At 39.2% G+C, this 19289-nt stretch overlaps 1 protein-coding gene and 1 long non-coding RNA gene across 8 annotated transcripts in view; both read right to left on the minus strand.

Moving 5' to 3' along the window:
* Window positions 1-12067, minus strand: part of LOC112673571 (uncharacterized) — a 57869-nt gene extending 45802 nt beyond the window's left edge. For all 4 annotated transcript variants that reach the window (XR_003144899.3, XR_003144898.3, XR_003144897.3 and 1 more), the window contains exon 1: window positions 11845-12067. This is a non-coding gene — a long non-coding RNA (uncharacterized LOC112673571). The remainder of the gene's footprint in view (window positions 1-11844) is intronic.
* MACROD2 (mono-ADP ribosylhydrolase 2) overlaps window positions 1-19289 on the minus strand; it is a 1929479-nt gene that overhangs the window by 1006425 nt on the left and 903765 nt on the right. The gene's annotated exons all lie outside the window — the stretch shown is intronic.

The raw sequence follows: 19289 nt of genomic DNA on the forward strand, positions 1-19289 counted from the left end.
CACACTAGAGAAGCCAGAAAGGATAAAAGACTTAATTACCCTGGCCATTGCCTGTTGAAGTAATGGTTTGTGACTCCTTAGTGGTTTCTGATAACACGATAAATATGGTTGAATTTGCCACCTTAGGAAGAGAAAGGGGGATAGCTTACTTCTGTGATAGGGACACGTGAGCCACTTCAAGAGAAATCTCAAAGTACTTGTGTTCTAATGTAGAATTATTTAGTACTGAATGGATATGTATTATACATGCTTTTATCTTTTTATTTCTGTGGGAAAAGGAAAAACCTCTCAAAATCAAATATGCTGCATGTGAATCCTCTCTCTTAACTGATCTTAGGTTCTTCTTTAAAATGATGGAAGCATGAGGGAAAAATCAAGTCCACTGGGTTCTAGTTACAGCTCCTCTACTTTGGTTGACTTAATCACAATGTGGAAAGTTGGCTCCACATCAGTCTATCTCTGAGCATGCACTAGGAAAGAATCTGAGACTTGAATGTGAACATAGGCAAGAATGAGCTTTGAAAGTTTGCTTCACATAAGATAATACACTTTCAAATGGTGTTTTCTTCCTATAATACCATTATATTGGTGTTATTTGAAAATAAATTTAAGGAGGAGGGGCAAGATGGCAGAAGAGTAGGGTCCCCAAGTCACCTGTCCCCACCACATTACCTAGATAATCTTCAAATCATCCTGAAAATCTACGAATTCGGCCTGAGATTTAAAGAGAGACCAGCTGGAATGCTACAGTGAGAAGAGTTCGCGCTTCTATCAAGGTAGGAAGACGGGGAAAAAGAAATAAAAAAACAAAAGGCCTCCAAGGGGGAGGGGCCCCGCGAGGAGACGGGCTGAGGCCGGGGCGAGTGTCCCCAGGACAGGAGAGCCCCGTCCCGGAGGAGCAGGAGCTGCACCGACCTTCCCGGGCAGAAAGGGGCTCGCAGGGAGGTGGAGCAGGACCCAGGAGGGCGAGGATGCCCTCGGGCTCCCTGGGACAGTAACAGAGCAACTGCGCGCCCAGGAGAGTGCGCCGAGCTCCCTAAGGGCTGCAGCGCACATGGTGGGACCCAGAGCAGCTGGGGGGGGGGGGGGGGGTCGGAGGAGACTCCGCGGAGGGAGCTGCGGGGCGGGAGCAGCTCGGGGGGCTCGGGGGCGGCTCCGCGGAGGGGGCTGCGGGGCGGGAGCGCGAATCCAACAGCGCAGGCCCCGGAGCAGAGGGCGCCGGAACACAGCCCAGGATCCGGCCTCCCCCGGGACAGGCAGAGGCCGGGAGGGCCCAGGACAGCGAGGACGCTCCTGTCCCGAGCTGAGCAGATCAGCGGCCCGCCCTGGAGCATCCAGGCCCTGCAGACGGAGAGCTCCGGAGTCACTGCGGGGGCTGACTCCAGGGCTCCAGAGCTGGCCCCGCCACTGGGGCTGTTCCTCCTGGGGCCTCACGGGGTAAACAACCCCCACTGAGCCCTGCACCAGGCAGGGGGCAGAGCAGCTCCCCCAAGTGCTCACACCTGAGAATCAGCACAACAGGCCCCTCCCCCAGAAGACCAGCTAGACGGACAAGTTCCAGGGCAAGTCAAGGGACTTACAGTATACGGAATCAGAGGATACTCCCCCGTATTTTTTGTTGTTGTTGTTGTTGTTGCTTTGTTTTTGTTTTGTTTTGTTTGCTTTTTGATTTGTTTGCTTCCCCCACCCCCTTTTTTCCTTTCTTTTTCTTTCTCTTTTTCTTCTCTTTTTTCTTTTTTTCTTCCTTTTTTTTTTTTTTTCTTTCCTTCTTTCTCTCCTCTCTTTTTCTCCTTTTCCCAATACAACTTGTTTTTGGCCACTCTGCACTGAGCAAAATGACTAGAAGGAAAAACTCACCTCAAAAGAAAGAATCAGAAACAGTCCTCTCTCCCACAGAGTTACAAAATCTGGATTACAATTCAATGTCAGAAAGCCAATTCAGAAGCACTATTATACAGCTACTGGTGGCTCTAGAAAAAAGCATAAAGGACTCAAGAGACTTCATGACTGCAGAATTTAGAGCTAATCAGGCAGAAATTAAAAATCAATTGAATGAGATGCAATCCAAACTAGAAGTCCTAACGACGAGGGTTAACGAGGTGGAAGAACGAGTGAGTGACCTAGAAGACAAGTTGATAGCAAAGAGGGAAACTGAGGAAAAAAGAGACAAACAATTAAAAGACCATGAGGATAGATTAAGGGAAATAAATGACAGCCTGAGGAAGAAAAACCTACGTTTAATTGGGGTTCCCCAGGGCGCCGAAAGGGACAGAGGGCCAGAATATGTATTTGAACAAATCATAGCTGAAAACTTTCCTAATCTGGGAAGGGAAACAGGCATTCAGATCCAGGAAATAGAGAGATCCCCCCCTAAAATCAATAAAAAACCGTTCAACACCTCAACATTTAATAGTGAAGCTTGCAAATTCCAAAGATAAAGAGAAGATCCTTAAAGCAGCAAGAGACAAGAAATCACTGACTTTTATGGGGAGGAGTATTAGGATAAACAGCAGACCTCTCCACAGACACCTGGTAGGCCAGAAAGGGCTGGCAGGATATATTCAGGGTCCTAAATGAGAAGAACATGCAGCCAAGAATACATTATCCAGCAAGGCGCTCATTCAAAATGGAAGGAGAGATAAAGAGCTTCCAAGACAGGCAGGAACTAAAAGAATATGTGACCTCCAAACCAGCTCTGCAAGAAATTTTAAGGGGGACTCTTAAAATTCCCCTTTAAGAAGAAGTTCAGTGGAACAATCCACAAAAAAAAAGGACTGAATAGATATCATGATGACACTAAACTCATATCTTTCAACAGTAATTCTGAACATGAGTGGGCTTAATGACCCCATCAAAAGGCGCAGGGTGTCAGACTGGATAAAAAAGCAGGACCCATCTATTTGCTGTCTACAAGAGACTCATTTTAGACAGAAGGACACCTACAGCCTGAAAATTAAAGGTTGGAGAACCATTTACCATTCAAATGGTCCTCAAAAGAAAGCAGGGGTAGCCATCCTTATATCAGATAAACTAAAATTTACCCTGAAGACTGTAGTGAGAGATGAAGAGGGACACTATATCATACTTAAAGGATCTATCCAACAAGAGGACTTAACAATCCTCAATATATATGCGCCGAATGTGGGAGCTGCCAAATATATCAATCAATTAATAACCAAAGTTAAGATATACTTAGATAATAATACACTTATACTTGGTGACTTCAATCTAGCGCTTTCTACACTCGATAGGTCTTCTAAGCACAACATCTCCAAAGAAACGAGACCTTTAAATGATACACTGGACCAGATGGATTTCACAGATATCTACAGAACTTTACATCCAAACAACTGAATACCCATTCTTCTCAAGTGCACATGGAACTTTCTCCAGAGCAACCACATACTGGGTCACAAATCGGGTCTGAACCGATACCAAAAGATTGGGATCGTCCCCTGCATATTCTCAGACCATAATGCCTTGAAATTAGAAATAAATCACAACAAGAAGTTTGGAAGGACCTCAAACACGTGGAGGTTAAGGACCATCCTGCTAAAAGATGAAAGGGTCAACCAGGAAATTAAGGAAGAATGAAAAAGATTCATGGAAACTAATGAGAATGATGATACAACCGTTCAAAATCTTTGGGACACAGCAAAAGCAGTCCTAAGGGGGAAATAACATCGCAATACAGCATCCATTCAAAAACTGGAAAGAACTCAAAAGCAAAAGCTAACCTTACACATAAAGGAGCTAGAGAAAAAATCGCAAATAGATCCTATACCCAGCAGAAGAAGAGAGTTCATAAAGATTCGAGCAGAACTCAACGAAATCGAGACCAGAAGAACTGTGGAACAGATCAACAGAACCAGGAATTGGTTCTTTGAAAGAATTAATAAGATAGATAAACCATTAGCCAGCCTTATTAAAAAGAAGAGAGAGAAGACTCAAATTAATAAAATCATGAATGAGAAAGGAGAGATCACTACCAACACCAAGGAAATACAAACGATTTTAAAAACATATTATGAACAGCTATACGCCAATAAATTAGGCAATCTGGAAGAAATGGACGCATTCCTGGAAAGCCACAAACTACCAAAACTGGAACAGGAAGAAATAGAAAACCTGAACAGGCCAATAACCAGGGAGGAAATTGAAGCAGTCATCAAAAACCTCCCAAGACACAAAAGTCCAGGGCCAGATGGCTTCCCAGGGGAATTGTATCAAATGTTTAAAGAAGAAACCATACCTATTCTACTAAAGCTGTTTGGAAAGATAGAAAGAGATGGAGTACTTCCAAATTCGTTCTATGAGGCCAGCATCACCGTAATTCCAAAACCAGACAAAGACCCCACCAAAAAGGAGAATTATAGACCAATATCCCTGATGAACATGGATGCAAAAATTCTCAACAAGATACTAGCCAATAGGATCCAACAGCACATTAAGAAAATTATTCACCATGACCAAGTAGGACTCATTCCCGGGACAAAAGGCTGGTTCAACACTCGTAAAACAATCAATGTAGATTCATCATATCAGCAAGAGAAAAACCAAGAACCCTATGATCCTCTCATTAGATGCAGAGAAAGCATTTGACAAAATACAGCATCCATTCCTTTTTTTTTTTTTTTTTTTTTTTTTAATTTTATGATAGTCACAGAGAGAGAGAGAGAGAGAGAGGCGAGCAGAGACAAAGGCAGAGGGAGAAGCAGGCTCCATGCACCGGGAGCCCGACGTGGGATTCGATCCCGGGTCTCCAGGATCGCGCCCTGGGCCAAAGGCAGGCGCCAAACCGCTGCGCCACCCAGGGATCCCCACAGCATCCATTCCTGATCAAAACTCTTCAGAGTGTAGGGATAGAGGGAACATTCCTCAACATCTTAAAAGCCATCTATGAAAAGCCCACAGCAAATATCATTCTCAATGGGGAAGCACTGGGAGCCTTTCCCCTAAGATCAGGAATAAGACAGGGATGTCCACTCTCACCACTGCTATTCAACATAGTACTGGAAGTCCTAGCCTCAGCAATCAGACAACAAAAAGACATTAAAGGCATTCAAATCGGCAAAGAAGAAGTCAAACTCTCCCTCTTCACCAATGACATGATACTCTACATAGAAAACCCAAAAGTCTCCACCCCAAGATTGCTAGAACTCATATAGCAATTTGGTAGCGTGGCAGGATACAAAATCAATACCCAGAAGTCAGTGGCATTTCTATACACTAACAATGAGACTGAAGAAAGAGAAATTAAGGAGTCAATCCCATTTACAATTGCACCCAAAAGCATAAGATATCTAGGAATAAACCTAACCAAAGAGGTAAAGGATCTATACCCTAAAAACTATAGAACACTTCTGAAAGAAATTGAGGAAGACACAAAGAGATGGAAAAATATTCCATGCTCATGGATTGGCAGAGTTAATATTGTGAAAATGTCGATGTTACCCAGGGCAATTTACACGTTTAATGCAATCCCTATCAAAATACCATGGACTTTCTTCAGAGAGTTAGAACAAATTACTTTAAGATTTGTGTGGAATCAGAAAAGACCCCGAATAGCCAGGGGAATTTTAAAAAAAGAAAACCATAGCTGGGGGCATCACAATGCCAGATTTCAGGTTGTACTACAAAGCTGTGGTCCTCAAGACAGTGTGGTACTTGCACAAAAACCGACACATAGATCAATGGAACAGAACAGAGAACCCAGAAGTGGACCCTGAACTTTATGGTCAACTAATATTCGATAAAGGAGGAAAGACTATCCACTGGAAGAAAGACAGTCTCTTCAATAAATGATGCTGGGAAAATTGGACATCCACATGCAGAAGAATGAAACTAGACCATTCCCTTGCACCATACACAAAGATAAACTCAAAATGGATGAAAGATCTAAATGTGAGACAAGAGTCCATCAAAATCCTAGAGGAGAACACAGGCAACACCCTTTTTGAACTTGGCCACAGCAACTTCTTTCAAGATACATCCATGAAGGCAAAAGAAACAAAAGCAAAAAATGAATTATTGGGACTTCATCAAGATAAGAAGCTTTTGCACAGCAAAGGATACAGTCAACAAAACTAAAAGACAACCTACAGAATGGGAGAAGATATTTGCAAATGACATATCAGATAAAGGGCTAGTTTCCAAGATCTATAAAGAACTTATTAAACTCAACAGCAAAGAAACAAACCTTCCAATCATGAATTGGGCAAAAGACATGAACAGAAATCTCACAGAGGAAGACATAGACATGGCCAACAAGCACATGAGGAAATGCTCTGCATCACTTGCCATCAGGGAAATACAAATCAAAACCACAATGAGATACCACCTCACACCAGTGAGAATGGGGAAAATTAACAAGGCAGGAAACCACAAATGTTGGAGAGGATGTGGAGAAAAGGGAACCCTCTTACACTGTTGGTGGGAATGTGAACTGGTGCAGCCACTCTGGAAAACTGTGGAGGTTCCTCAAAGAGTTAAAAATAGACCTGCCCTACGACCCAGCAATCGCACTGCTGGGGATTTACCCCAAAGATACAGATGCAGTGAAACACCGGGACACCTGCACCCCGATGTTTCTAGCAGCAATGTCCACAATAGCCAAACTGTGGAAGGAGCCTCGGTGTCCATCAAAAGATGAATGGATAAAGAAGATGTGGTTTATGTATACAATGGAATATTACTCAGCCATTAGAAACGACAAATACCCACCATTTGCTTCAACGTGGATGGAACTGGAGGGTATTATGCTGAGTGAAATTAGTCAATCAGAGAAGGACAAACATTATATGTTCTCATTCATTTGGGTAATATAAATAATAGTGAAAAGGAATATAAGGGAAGGGAGAAGAAATGTGTGGGAAATATCAGAAAGGGAGACAGAACATAAAGTCTCCTAACTCTGGGAAACGAACTAGGGGTGGTGGAAAGGGAGGAGGGCAGGGGCTGGGAGTGAATAGGTGATGGGTACTGAGGGGGCCACTTGACGGGATGAGCACTGGGTGTTATTCTCTATGTTGGCAAATTGAACACCAATAAATGAAATGGTAAAATTTAAAAAAAAAAGAAAATAAATTTAAAAGGATACAAAATTAGCCTTTAGCTATACTTTAAATAGAAAAATTAATGATTTTCTTTTTTTTTTTTTCTCCCTAGATTAGGCTATTCCAGTGTTTTCCACTCTTCCTCCTTTTTATTCACACTATGATCCCACTACCATTATCATCTCCATTCTTACACATCGTCACTTACAGTGTGCTAGGAATAGTCAGGCACCTTTACATCCATTATCTCTTTTGCTTCTCACAACATCCTACAATATGGGTATCACAATCACCAGTTTCCAGTTGAGGAAGCTGAGGTGTAGAGAATATGTGACTGGCCCAAGGACACACCTAGGGTAACCAACTATTCCAGTTTGTCCTGTTTGGTCTTCAGGTCATTCTAGACACTAATTGTCTGTATGTGTGTATTTGTATTGGCATCTCTTTCTCTTTTTAAATTTCAGAACTCTTGCTCTTATATATTACCCACTAGCATACATATATAAAGGTCATGAAGTATAGAAGCCAAAGGAAAATAGCATAAAATGAAAAAAACAAATTGGGTGCTATAGTGATTTTTTTTTTTTTCATTTGGCATGTTAAAAAGAGCTTGACCTGATGTATTATGCCTGGTGAAGATTTGTCCAAAGTTCTGTTGTTTGCTTTGTGCTGGGTAGGGAAGGCTATTATTACTTTTTTTTTTTTCTTCTAAAAGAAAGATACAGCAGGCTTCTTCCTAGACTATACATCTGTAAATAATGCCAATTCTGACCTTGGGCTAATTTGAAAGTAATTATCTATATTTACCCAGGGGAACTATATTGATATAAACCTGATTTTTCCATTTCCTTATAATATCAGCTAGAATGAGCACATGGCCTCTGCTTTTAGAGAAACAGCTTAATAACTAATCAAATGGATAGCACTCTTCTAATTAAACACTTTAATGAAAATGTGTTTGGATAAAATAATTGAGAATAAAAATAATTGATTATACTTATTGAATACTCAGCTAGGGTCAGCATTATATTTCGCACACTATACCTACATTGATTTCCTTAATCCTCCAAACTAGCATGAGAATACTAGTATCCTGATTTCTCAGACGAGGAAGCAAAAGTACAGAGATGTTAAATAACTGCCTCGAGGACACAGAGCTGGAAGTGGTAATGCTAGCATTTGAACCCAAGCAATAAAGACTATGTCCTTAACCTCTAGGTTAAGACACCTTCCATTCATTTAGATGAAAATTGAGAAACCAGTTGGGTTGGACTGAAAATAGTGCCTCCATATCCAAATCCCTAGAGCCGGTGAATGTTGCCTCACTCAGCACAAGGGACTCAGCAGATGTGGTCAGACCTCCAGGAGTGGTCTGAGGGTCAAACATCCTAGCACATTCAAGCCCTTAAGACAGTATTGGTGCTCACTATATCTCTGAGCACCCTCTTTCACTGCTGTCCTCCTCTTGGCCAAGCAGGATGTTCAGTTCTCTCCATCTCCAAAGAGATCCTAAAGCCATCTGATGAAGATGTCATTCTCCCCTCTCTCCTCTCTGCTGCCAAATTAGAGACACACAGGCTGTCCCCATGCACCACCTGCCCATCACAGCCTATTAGATTCTTTCTGCCTCTCAACAGAATCTAGTCCCCACGTGGAATTTTCTATGGCATTTCCATGGTTGGCAATACTCTGATCATTTTCTGTCAAGTTTTCAGAACACTCTCCCTAAGTATCCGTTTCTTCTCTCAAACTGCTAATTCCGCTAACTTGGTGGTTCTTACCTGAGGGTGATTTTGCTCCCCGACCTCCTCCCACCTACTGCTATATGACATTTGGCGATGTCTGGAGACATTTTTCATTGTAAAAATTTAGGGGAACGGGTGCTCCTAGTATCTGGTGCAAAGAGGCCAGGGATGCTGCTAAATAGACACCCTATAATTCATAGGACATCCCCCTCAAACAAATAATTATCTGGCCCAAAATGTCAATAGTGCCAAAGTTAAGACATATGCTCTAAATGAACCCATTCTCCAAGATCTGGATTTGCCTGTCATTGTATCTATGTGAGTGTGTGCATGCATCCTTGTGTGTGCATACACCTTTGTGCTAATAGCTCTTCTAGACCTACCCAGGCTCAGTTCCACAGTTCACACGATCTGAAAGCATTGCCACACCTCCATCTGTTTGCCCACCCTATTCTGTGCCCCAGGAAGTGGATGACACAGACCATATCAATTGAACTCCCTTGCCCCTGGGCCTCCAGCAGGCTTCAGCAACAGAGATTGCAGGGATTAAGAGGGAGATCAAGGTAATTATTCTCTTTGTTCCTTTCCTAGAAAGTTGCCTAGGGCTGTGCATTCCCTTTAACTAGAAGTCACTTACTGCAATATAGCTGTCTCTACAGGACTCTCTCTCAGGATTCAGGTAACTGGGTTTTTTGTTAGTTTGTTTTGTCCCTTGTCCATTCAGGTTTAGCACATAAATCAGTTCTAAGGCCCAGTTACTGCACTATTCCTTGTAGCCCCCATACTCAAATATTCAGAAGCAATTCCTTTATAAATAAATGCTTCCCAAATTCTCTGCTTCTGAGTAGGTCATAGATTTTCTGTTGTGATATACTCTCTTATCCATTGTCATTTCCCTTTATGCATGACAGAACCAACGACTTCCTGGTGACCCAAATCCAAAAATTTACCATCCCCTACTCTCTGAAGCACTATATCCAATCAATTGTTAAGTCCTGTGGAATTTTCTTCCACATATTTCTTACTTAAATTTCCTCCTAACCCTTTCCCACTGGCTGTTGCCCTAGTGCAGTCTATCATTTCTTATTGCTATAATGATGTCCAAATTTTTTTTTAGGTATCCAATTTCTTCTCTGTTTTTTTTTTTTTTTTTTTCAACTTCCAAAGCCAATACCATCCCCCCATGCAAGCTTCCAGAATTCTCTGGTAGCTAGAAGTGAACTCTCCCCATTTACAAATCTCATTCTATGTCATCCTACCTCAAACAGGTAACTGTCACTTTCATTGTTCTGTTTTAACCATAAAACCATCTTCTATTTTTACTAAAATTAAGTTTCTTGAGGGCAGAATTGTGCTTTTTCATATATGTTTCTCCTAAAGTACTTGATATTGTCTTCCATACAGAAGAGCTGCGGTAAATACTTTTTAAATGGAACAATGACTTTACTACTCCACTGTATGGTTGGCGAAGATAACAAATTTTCACAATTTCTGTGCTAGTTTCATGGCTTTTCAGAGTTACAGCTTTTTATTTATTTCTTAAGTAAGGAAGACAAGCATATTCTTTTGCAGCAAAAGCTACAAGAGCAGTCTAAATCCTAGGAAAATAAACAGTGGCATTAAATAATTCCATTGACTCAGAATTAATTCACACTGTCCCCAAATAATGTCTCTCTGAAAACTTTCCTTGATTTCTCTTCCAGCAGAATTTCCATAATCAAGTTATCATTGTCTAAACAGAAAGACAGCAAAGCAAAGACTTTTCTCTGCCACTTCATAAAAAGTAAATACTGACCTCTTAAGCACTTTGGCTAATGCCAAGGATATTTATTTTGTGTGTCAATATGACATAATATAACTTTAGAAAAAAAATATGAGCATTAATTAACTGTGTGTGATCTAGGATGGATTTCTGTACCTCATTTCTTCAACTGTATAATAGGGATAGAAATAACATAGTTCGTATGGGGGTGAATAACAAAGAAGTATATATTCCTTAATATATAACATACTATTATATAAGTAATTCATAGTTAGCGTTGTTGCATAATTAATTATTGAAATTAATACTATATATTATAAAATATGTAATATTTAATTATAGAATATATAATAATATATAATATGTAACTACTTCAACCACTGCAAATAGTGTATAAAACATTGCTTAATTACTCCAGTAGCTTCCATATCAACTCATCTCAATGAATGAAAAAATAGCAGCAAGTTTCTGGCTGTTTGAAGTTCTAGATGATACATCATTTGATGAGGCACACCTGAAAGGCAATGAGTAGTAATGTCTTCCCTAATCAGTTGTGTCAAGATGAATCCATTCAAACTGATAAAGCATCCATGCCTCTAGAATTCTGTGTACAGAAGGTAAGATGGGAATTGTAAGCACTCCTCCTAAATGAGTCCAAATTATTCTGCTCTATACCCTGGAATTGAAATGGAATACCAGGGAATATTTTAATATTCTTGATTATTTTGAAATTGCAATTACTAAGTCACCTCAAATTCCTTGTAGGGCATATAGAGCCACTAAACAAAATAGTTCCATTTTATTTCTGGGCATTAGACTTTTAATATGCAAATAAAGATTTATTTAGTAATTAAAACACATCTAACACATCTAAAGCACTAAACATAATAGAAAATGTTATAGTTATGCTAAATCACCTATACATTTGCTTTACCCAGATTCAACCGTATGTTTAGGGAAGAGAGAAAAGGGAGAAGTCAGGAGAAAGGGAGGTGGAACAAGGAAGGAAGAGTGTGGCAGACTGTATTTTCCAAAGAGGCTGCATTAAGATCCCCCAGCCCACATGTTCTTCTGTATTGTGACCCCAATCAAGAAGAGAGGCCTCTTTCTGCATCTTTTTGAATCTAAGTGGGCCCTGTGACTGCTTTGACCAATAAAGCTCAGTAGATGGGACACTATGATATTTTCCCCTACTCCCCTTAATTAGCCTGGCCCTTTGTGTCCTGATCCTTAAAATGTTCATAGTAGGCAAATCTAGATGCCATGCAAGAAGTCCTATTACCCAGAAACTGGCATTCTATAAGGAAGTCTCAACAAGTCTCAACATTTGAAGAAGTTACGTGGAGAAACTTGTTCCAGCCATCCCAGACATGTGAATGAGAATACCATCTCCTATATCCGGTTCAGTTCAGCCTTCAGATGACGTCAGCCCCAAAAGCCAGCTTAACTGTAAGTGCATGACAGACCGGAAGTGAAGCCCCTGTGGAGCCCAGTCAACCTGTGGAGCCCAGTCAACCCACAGAACTGTGAGATATAATGCTAAATTACTTTAAACTCCAAAATTCTGAGGTGATTATTACATAGTAATTATTACATAGTAATAAGTATTTGGAACAGAGAAGAGGAGTGGAGGAGGAGAAATAAGTAATTCAACTATGGTATTGCCTTTTTGCCTATTAGCGTCAGTTAGAGTCTGCTGCTCAATTACCATGGGCTAGGGATCTGGATTAACTGTTTCAGTGATACTTAGTTCCCAAGCTCCTTTCATACTGTGAACATCTCATAATTCATTAAGAATAATCCAAGAATATTTAACGACACTTTTTATTTTAGTTTTAGTTTTTTGTTTTTATTTTTTATACAACATGACTATGAATATAAGTCAATCATTTTATATGGTGTTCAAATGAAGACACAACCTCCCCTCCATGAGAGGAAAAACTTGGCTCTGCTGAGCCTATTGAGAAATGTAGATCTCCCAAACAGAGCCTCCTAGGAGACTGTGAAGGTTAGTTTTGACTGAACTTGCTTTCCATTTATAGGCTGACTTTAGAATCTAATAGCCATATATACTATATACTGTGACAATGATAATGGGATTATTGATGAGGATGATATGATGATGATAATGATGATGATGATGATGATGATGATGATGATGATGAAAAAGGAGGCAGAAGAGGAAGACAAGGATTGTATGTCGACAGCGGAGTAGATTTCATTTATAAATATGTTCTTGAGATCCCTGGGTGGCTCAGCAGCTAGGCGTCTTCCTTTGGCTCAGGGTGTGATCCCGGAGTTCTGGGATTGAGTTCTGCATTGGGGTCCCTGCAGGGAGCCTGCTTCTCCCTCTGTCTGTGTCTCTGCCTTCTCTCTGTGTCTCTCATGAATAAATAAATGAAATCTTTAAATATGTTCTTGTTACCTTTTGGATATCTGAACATTAATGGTTATTAATGGAGCCATAATTCATTTATTTTAAAAAGAGATTTCTATGCTTTCAGTGAATAAAGTATCATTTCATTCTTAGTGCGCCCATCACCCAAAATGAAAAAAAAAAAAAAAAACCCTGATACTTATCCAGCTGAATCTAATATAAATGAATAAAACTCTTTAAGACTTCAAAAATAAAAGGTGTAGATTCAAGTTAAAAGCAGCTTTTACCAGGCCAAATCCTTTCAAGTTTTCTTTAGGAAAAAAAAAAAAAAATCAAAGGCACCAACATCTTAAGAAATTGTCTTCCACAGTCAATGATCATTAATGTCTTTATATATTTTTCTTACTACTACAAGGAGACTCAATGTCTTGCTAAATGTTATGAAAATATAAACTAGAGTTCCTGTCTGCTCAATAGGACTGTAAGCTCCTGTGTTTGTAAAATGTCTTATTCTCCTTCTGAGACTACTGTTATCTGCATGGTTGTGGGTAAAGGTAGTTTCATGAAATCTCTGCTGAATGAATGCTTCTTGTTTTATTAAACATTTCAGTTGTTTTAATTTTTTTAAAACAATTTTTTTAAAGATTTTATTTATTTATTCACAGAGACACAGGCAGAGGGAGAAGCAGGCACCATGCAGGGAGCCCGATGCGGGACTCGATCCCGAGTGTCCGTGATCACGCCCCGGGCCGCAGGCGGCACTAAACCGCTGTGCCAACGGGGCTGCCCAATTGTCTTAATTTTTATGAATAAAGTTTGTTAGAGGAAAAAATAACTAGAACATATAGATTAAAAAAGCCATCAAATCATTAAGAACCCCAAACATTCTTGATACTACTGCTGTATAGTATTTGCAGACCACATTATTTTCTATTCCTGCAGAGGTTTTTGTTGTTGTTGTTTTTGTTTTTGTTTTGTACTGAAGATGTGTGTTATAATTTTGTAACCTGATTTTCTGGCTGAATGAATAGCACTAAGGTGATCTACATTTGCATCTAGGTTTCATTCTCAAATCCCTCTCTTTAGACATATATTCACCCTTGACTTCACATATCTAGTAGTAAAAGTCATTTCACAGCTTACACTGAAGAGGATACTTTTTTGAAAAGAGGTCAAGTAATATATAGTCAATCCTAAAGCTCTCTCTGACAAAGTGAGAAAATAAATACATTTTAGTACAGTGAAAGACAAAAACAGAATTTGAATGCCAGGACTAAAAGTAGCATATCTGAAATGGCAAAGGATGAGGATGGCCAACAGGTTAGCCACGTGGCAGGAAAGGCAAAAGATATCTTGAGCTATAGTCCCCATTAAGCAGCATCAGCATGATCTAGGGCTTTCTAAAAATGCAAATTCTTGGGCCCATCCAGATTTACTGAATCAGAAATTGTGGGTGAAGCCCAGCAATCTATGCATTAAGCCCTTCCGTTGAGCAATTCTGAGTCACACTGCCCTAAGCAAATAGTTGAAGTCTGAGTAACACTGCAGTAAGCAAATACTTAGGAGAACCACAGTTCAAGTTGCCTGTTAGAATCCTTTTGGGGGCCTTTACAACCACTGATGATACTACCCGAGCCCAAGTAATTTAGAGGATCCCCTGGGTTGGTTGCTGACCCTCTTTATTTTTTACAAGTGTCTTAGATGATGCTAATAAATAACCAGGACTGAGAACTATTGTTCTAACACATGTATCTACCTAACAAATTAAGAGATGAGTTGAGAAAGAACTTGGCTGAGAACTTTAATATATTTGGCCAAAGTAGCTGGATGATAATACACATGTTTAAAAAGAGTATCACTTACTTTGTTTTACTTCACTGGGTCAATATGTTAAAATGAGGTGAGCAATGCTTTTAAATATTATTCAGAAATAAGTAGTATTATTAACTAATATGTTCTTTGGTCTATGATATAAATTTAAAAAATTTATACACAAGGAAACCTGATGATTGCAATTACGTTTGGTAAACAGCTTACCTGCCTGGGACTTAAATATAATACCTGGACATACAGGTGTCAAAGGCCACCAAGCATAAAAGTAATAAGGCCAAGAAGTGTCACAGTACAACAGTATAAACAAGGCAACAGCTTACAGTTACCATATATATCATCCTTGGAGGGTGGGTACTATAACATTTATTGGACAGTATTGGGCAGCCTGGGTGGCTCAGTTGTTTAGCGCCGCCTTCAGCCCAGGGCCTGATCCTGGAGACCCAGGATCAAGTCCCACATCCGGCTCCCTGCATGGAGCCTGCTTCTCCCTCTGCCTGTCTCTCTCTCTCTCTCTCTCTCTTTCTCTGTGTGTGTGTGTCCACACTTAGAGAGGACCCTAAGTTATTAAGTTATTAAGATCATAAAGTTACTCAAAAAACACTAGCATAGAAGAAAAATGGGTAAGAAAACAAGAAATGGAACATGTAAAAGTTGTTATTGGTTGCTGTTTTTTTTTTTTTTTCTTTCTAAGCAGGACACAACAATCACTAATTATATAAGAAAAACTAATTTCATTGAAATCCGATTTATAAAGAATTTCTGTTCAGGGTGCCTGGGTGGCTCAATCAGCTAAGTGTCTGACTTAGGCTCAGGTCAGGTCTTGAGGTCCCAGTTGGCGCCCCAAGTTGGGCTCCCCACTGAGCAGGGAGTTTGCTTGTCTCTCTCCTTCTGCCCCTCCCCATTTGTGCTCTCTCTGTCTCTGTCTCTGTCTCTCTCTCTCAAATAAATAAATAAAATCTTTTTTTTTAAATTTAAAAGAAAAGAATTCCTGCTCATCAAAAGTTAACATTAAGAGAGTTAAAAGGTAAGATACAGACTAGAAGATGATAATATTCACAGTCTACATCTGCCTTTGGACTTGTGTCTAAAGTATAAAAGAACTATCACAAATCACTGAGGAAAACAAAAACAAAAACAAGAAACCTGATCCTAAATTGTGCAAAAGACTTGAAGAAGCACTTCTAAGAAGAGATCAAAATGACTGATAAGCATGTTAAAAAGTATTCAATACCATTCTTAATAAAATCCAAACTAAAACCACACTGACAAAAAAATAAAAAATAAAAATAAAACCACACTGGCATGCTCAAAATTCTAAGTTTATGCCTACACTGTCACGTAGCAATTCAACTCCCTGTACACACCCAAGAAAAGTGAATGTAATTGTTCACCTGGAGACAAGGCCAAGAATGTCCTTAGCAGTTTTACTCATAATAGCTAACTCATGAATGGGAAAAACTCAAATGCCCATCAACAGAAGAATGGTTAAACAAATACTAGCTACATAAAATGGAATACCGCACATTGATTTTAAAAATCAACTACTTGAATATGCAGCAATAGGAATGAATGTAAAAATGTTTTTTTGGAGCAAAAAGAGTTCAGATGCAAAAAGAACATGCTGTTTGAGTCCATGCATATGAAGAACAGGCAAAACTAATGGGATGGTGAATAAGTTTAGAATAAGGGTTGCCTTGCATGAAGGAGATGAAATGAAAAGGTGACAAAGGTGCATTCTGGCATGTTGGACATATCCTACATCTTAATCAGAGGCAGTTACATAAGTACATACAGATTAAGAGTGTACTGGGTTGTATAACAATTAAAATTAAGATAAAAGAGATAAAAACAAGCATAGTCAATCCATCTTCAAAAGGCAGCATTTAAAGTAATTCCACCACCAGCACCTTTATTGCTTATGGAATTAAAAATGAGTTATCCAAAAGAGAGATCTCTTCAGGATTTTGTCTCATTATTTGCCCCATGAAAAATAACTCAAGTCAGTTTTTGCAAATTCTCAATAATGAGGAATAATATCTATATCTACATCTGTATCTATCTATATCTATATATATCTTCCATCTCCCTTGACTATTCATATAAACATACTCCATCTGAAAAGAGGTCACATTCAGCCTTACCATAATTTCCTCTCTAGTTTTTGGATGTTAAAATATGGATAGGTTAGGATAGCAATAGCCATATCTCCAGCTAATTTATAATGATGAGGCAAAAGGAGACTCTTAAATTCTGGGTATGCAGTTCTATATTGAATAAAATCTATCACCTCTGTAATCAACTTAGGGTATATTCATATATAAATGAATGTTGAATATACAACTTTAAATATTGATATTGCTGCTCTTAGACTGGTCAAGGCAGAAGAGGATAGACCATCATTCTCATAAATTGACACCAGCTGCTTCTTAACAAGCACCACGTGCATTCTTATTTTGCTGACCAATGAAAAGCAGGATCCTTAAAAGCAAACATCTGCTGCCCATTTATAGTAATTTCTGCATGAAAATAGGTTTATCAAAAACAACTGAAGCTTTGCCAACACCAAACATGTGCTTCAAGGTAAACTTCTGCCTCAATTGTACTGATTTGTAATTCCAATATATCCAATACCAAAAAGAAAAAAAAAAAAAGATTTTCATAATGTCTTTCTTTCAAAGGGCTTCACAAATGTAGTTTTTCATTCTGTGCTTATTACTCCACACCTGCTTGAATGTGTGGCATTCATGTGTGTCCTCTTCAGAGGACAGAGGACACTCATCTTGGGAGAAAATAATACCAAATCTACTACCTTCCCATTTTAAGTTGAGCATGATTTTAGAAAATAAGCCTCAAGTATAGCATGCCAGTTGTGGAAACCAGGCTGCTTGGATTTAAAAATTAAAAAAATAACTCAGTAAATCAATAGGTAGTATTATTTCTGTTGTTGTTGCTATTACTTTATTGCTTACATAGCAACCCAGATAGCTATCATTCAGAATCCAAAGATGTCGGCTGGTATCTTTAAGTCTATATGTTTTAGTTTTAGTTATATAAAATCAGAAGGAAGTTGGAAAGACTAAAATCCTAATTCAGAATGTTTGCTATTCTAAAATATTTGGGGAGAATGAATAATTCAATTAAAATAAATGCAACATGCCATTTATATTTCACTGACATTTTGAAGCCATTCCATATTAAAACTTTGTTGTATATAAAAGAAAAAAATCACCTTATATTCATTCATGTCATCTAAATTTCTGCTGCATTTCCATCTCTATATTGTTAAAATGATAAACTCCCTCTACCAAGGAGTTATGAAATAAACTCTAAATCACTACTGTAAAGACAATATTTATCAAACCATCTATGTCTTATGCAATTCATTCTCTACTTCAAAAGTCAGCATTTGTTTGTAAGTTGTAAGAAGCCAAGAGAAGTCCTTGAATCTAGACTATGTCAAATTGCTCTAAGATTTGAGGATCTTCCCCATTCCGGGAACAACAGGAGGCTTATCATTATGAAACTATGTGAATATCTTTTATTTTTTCTACCTTCTTCCCAGAAGAATTCTGAAAAGCCATTTTCTAGTTCAGCAGGAAGAGGATCATGTGTTCATATTTCCATCTCGAGCTTGTCATGGCATTTTTAGTGTTGTTTTCAAGAGTAATAAGGCCCATAAAATGTCAATCAAAACCCACCACCAGCAGGGAATGTGTTGGAAGCTGTTACATAATCAGCATGCCTGTTTCAGCACAACACAAGTGGCATTTTTCATGTCAATACTGAATTCACAACTTTAAATCTCAGATTTCCTGTGCATCCGGGTTGCCACAGAAGCCAAGACTGGCAGTCTGAGCAGCCTGAGTCAAAACCCAAGTGTCCCATTGCCTAATGGAGTAATGAGTCATTCACTTTCCTAAGTCTCCTTCCCCTGAGTAATAGAATTATCGAGAGAAGGCGTGAGGAAAAGGGCAGACCAGGGCACTTCTGACAGCTGCAGAAAAGACTGCAGAAACATTCAGCCTGTGCAAATACTCAGATTCTCTAAGCTGACACATCCCCAGATTCAAACTTCAATGCTGCTGATGTAGTATTATTCAGTAATCTCTACCTGGCCACCCCAGCCTCCTTTACTTAAGGCCAGAAGCCCACTGCACTGTGCTCTAAGTATCTATCTTAGATGGGGGAAAAACAACGTGGTACAGGTTTTCAACCTTATTTCTGAATTAACACCAGCTAAGACATCATGATGATCTGAGTCCCATACTATCCTATAAATTGAAGATGGAAAAGACATATTGGACCAGCATGCTACCATCTCCTAATATGCTTTTTCTCTAGCACATTCTCCAAGTGAGTAAGATGTGAAGTGACTGGGGCAATGGAGCTTCTTGAGGAGTCTATCCCAGACTTCAGTTAGCAGTTTTATGGCTATGTAATTATATTATGGAATATTCCCTTACTAGGTGATGATGTGGGGAGAAGAAGAAAAAAAGTAAGTAAACAGGAGAAAGAGC

This window comes from Canis lupus, chromosome 24 (assembly GCF_003254725.2).
Source record: "Canis lupus dingo isolate Sandy chromosome 24, ASM325472v2, whole genome shotgun sequence".
NCBI classification, from domain to species: domain Eukaryota; kingdom Metazoa; phylum Chordata; class Mammalia; order Carnivora; family Canidae; genus Canis; species Canis lupus.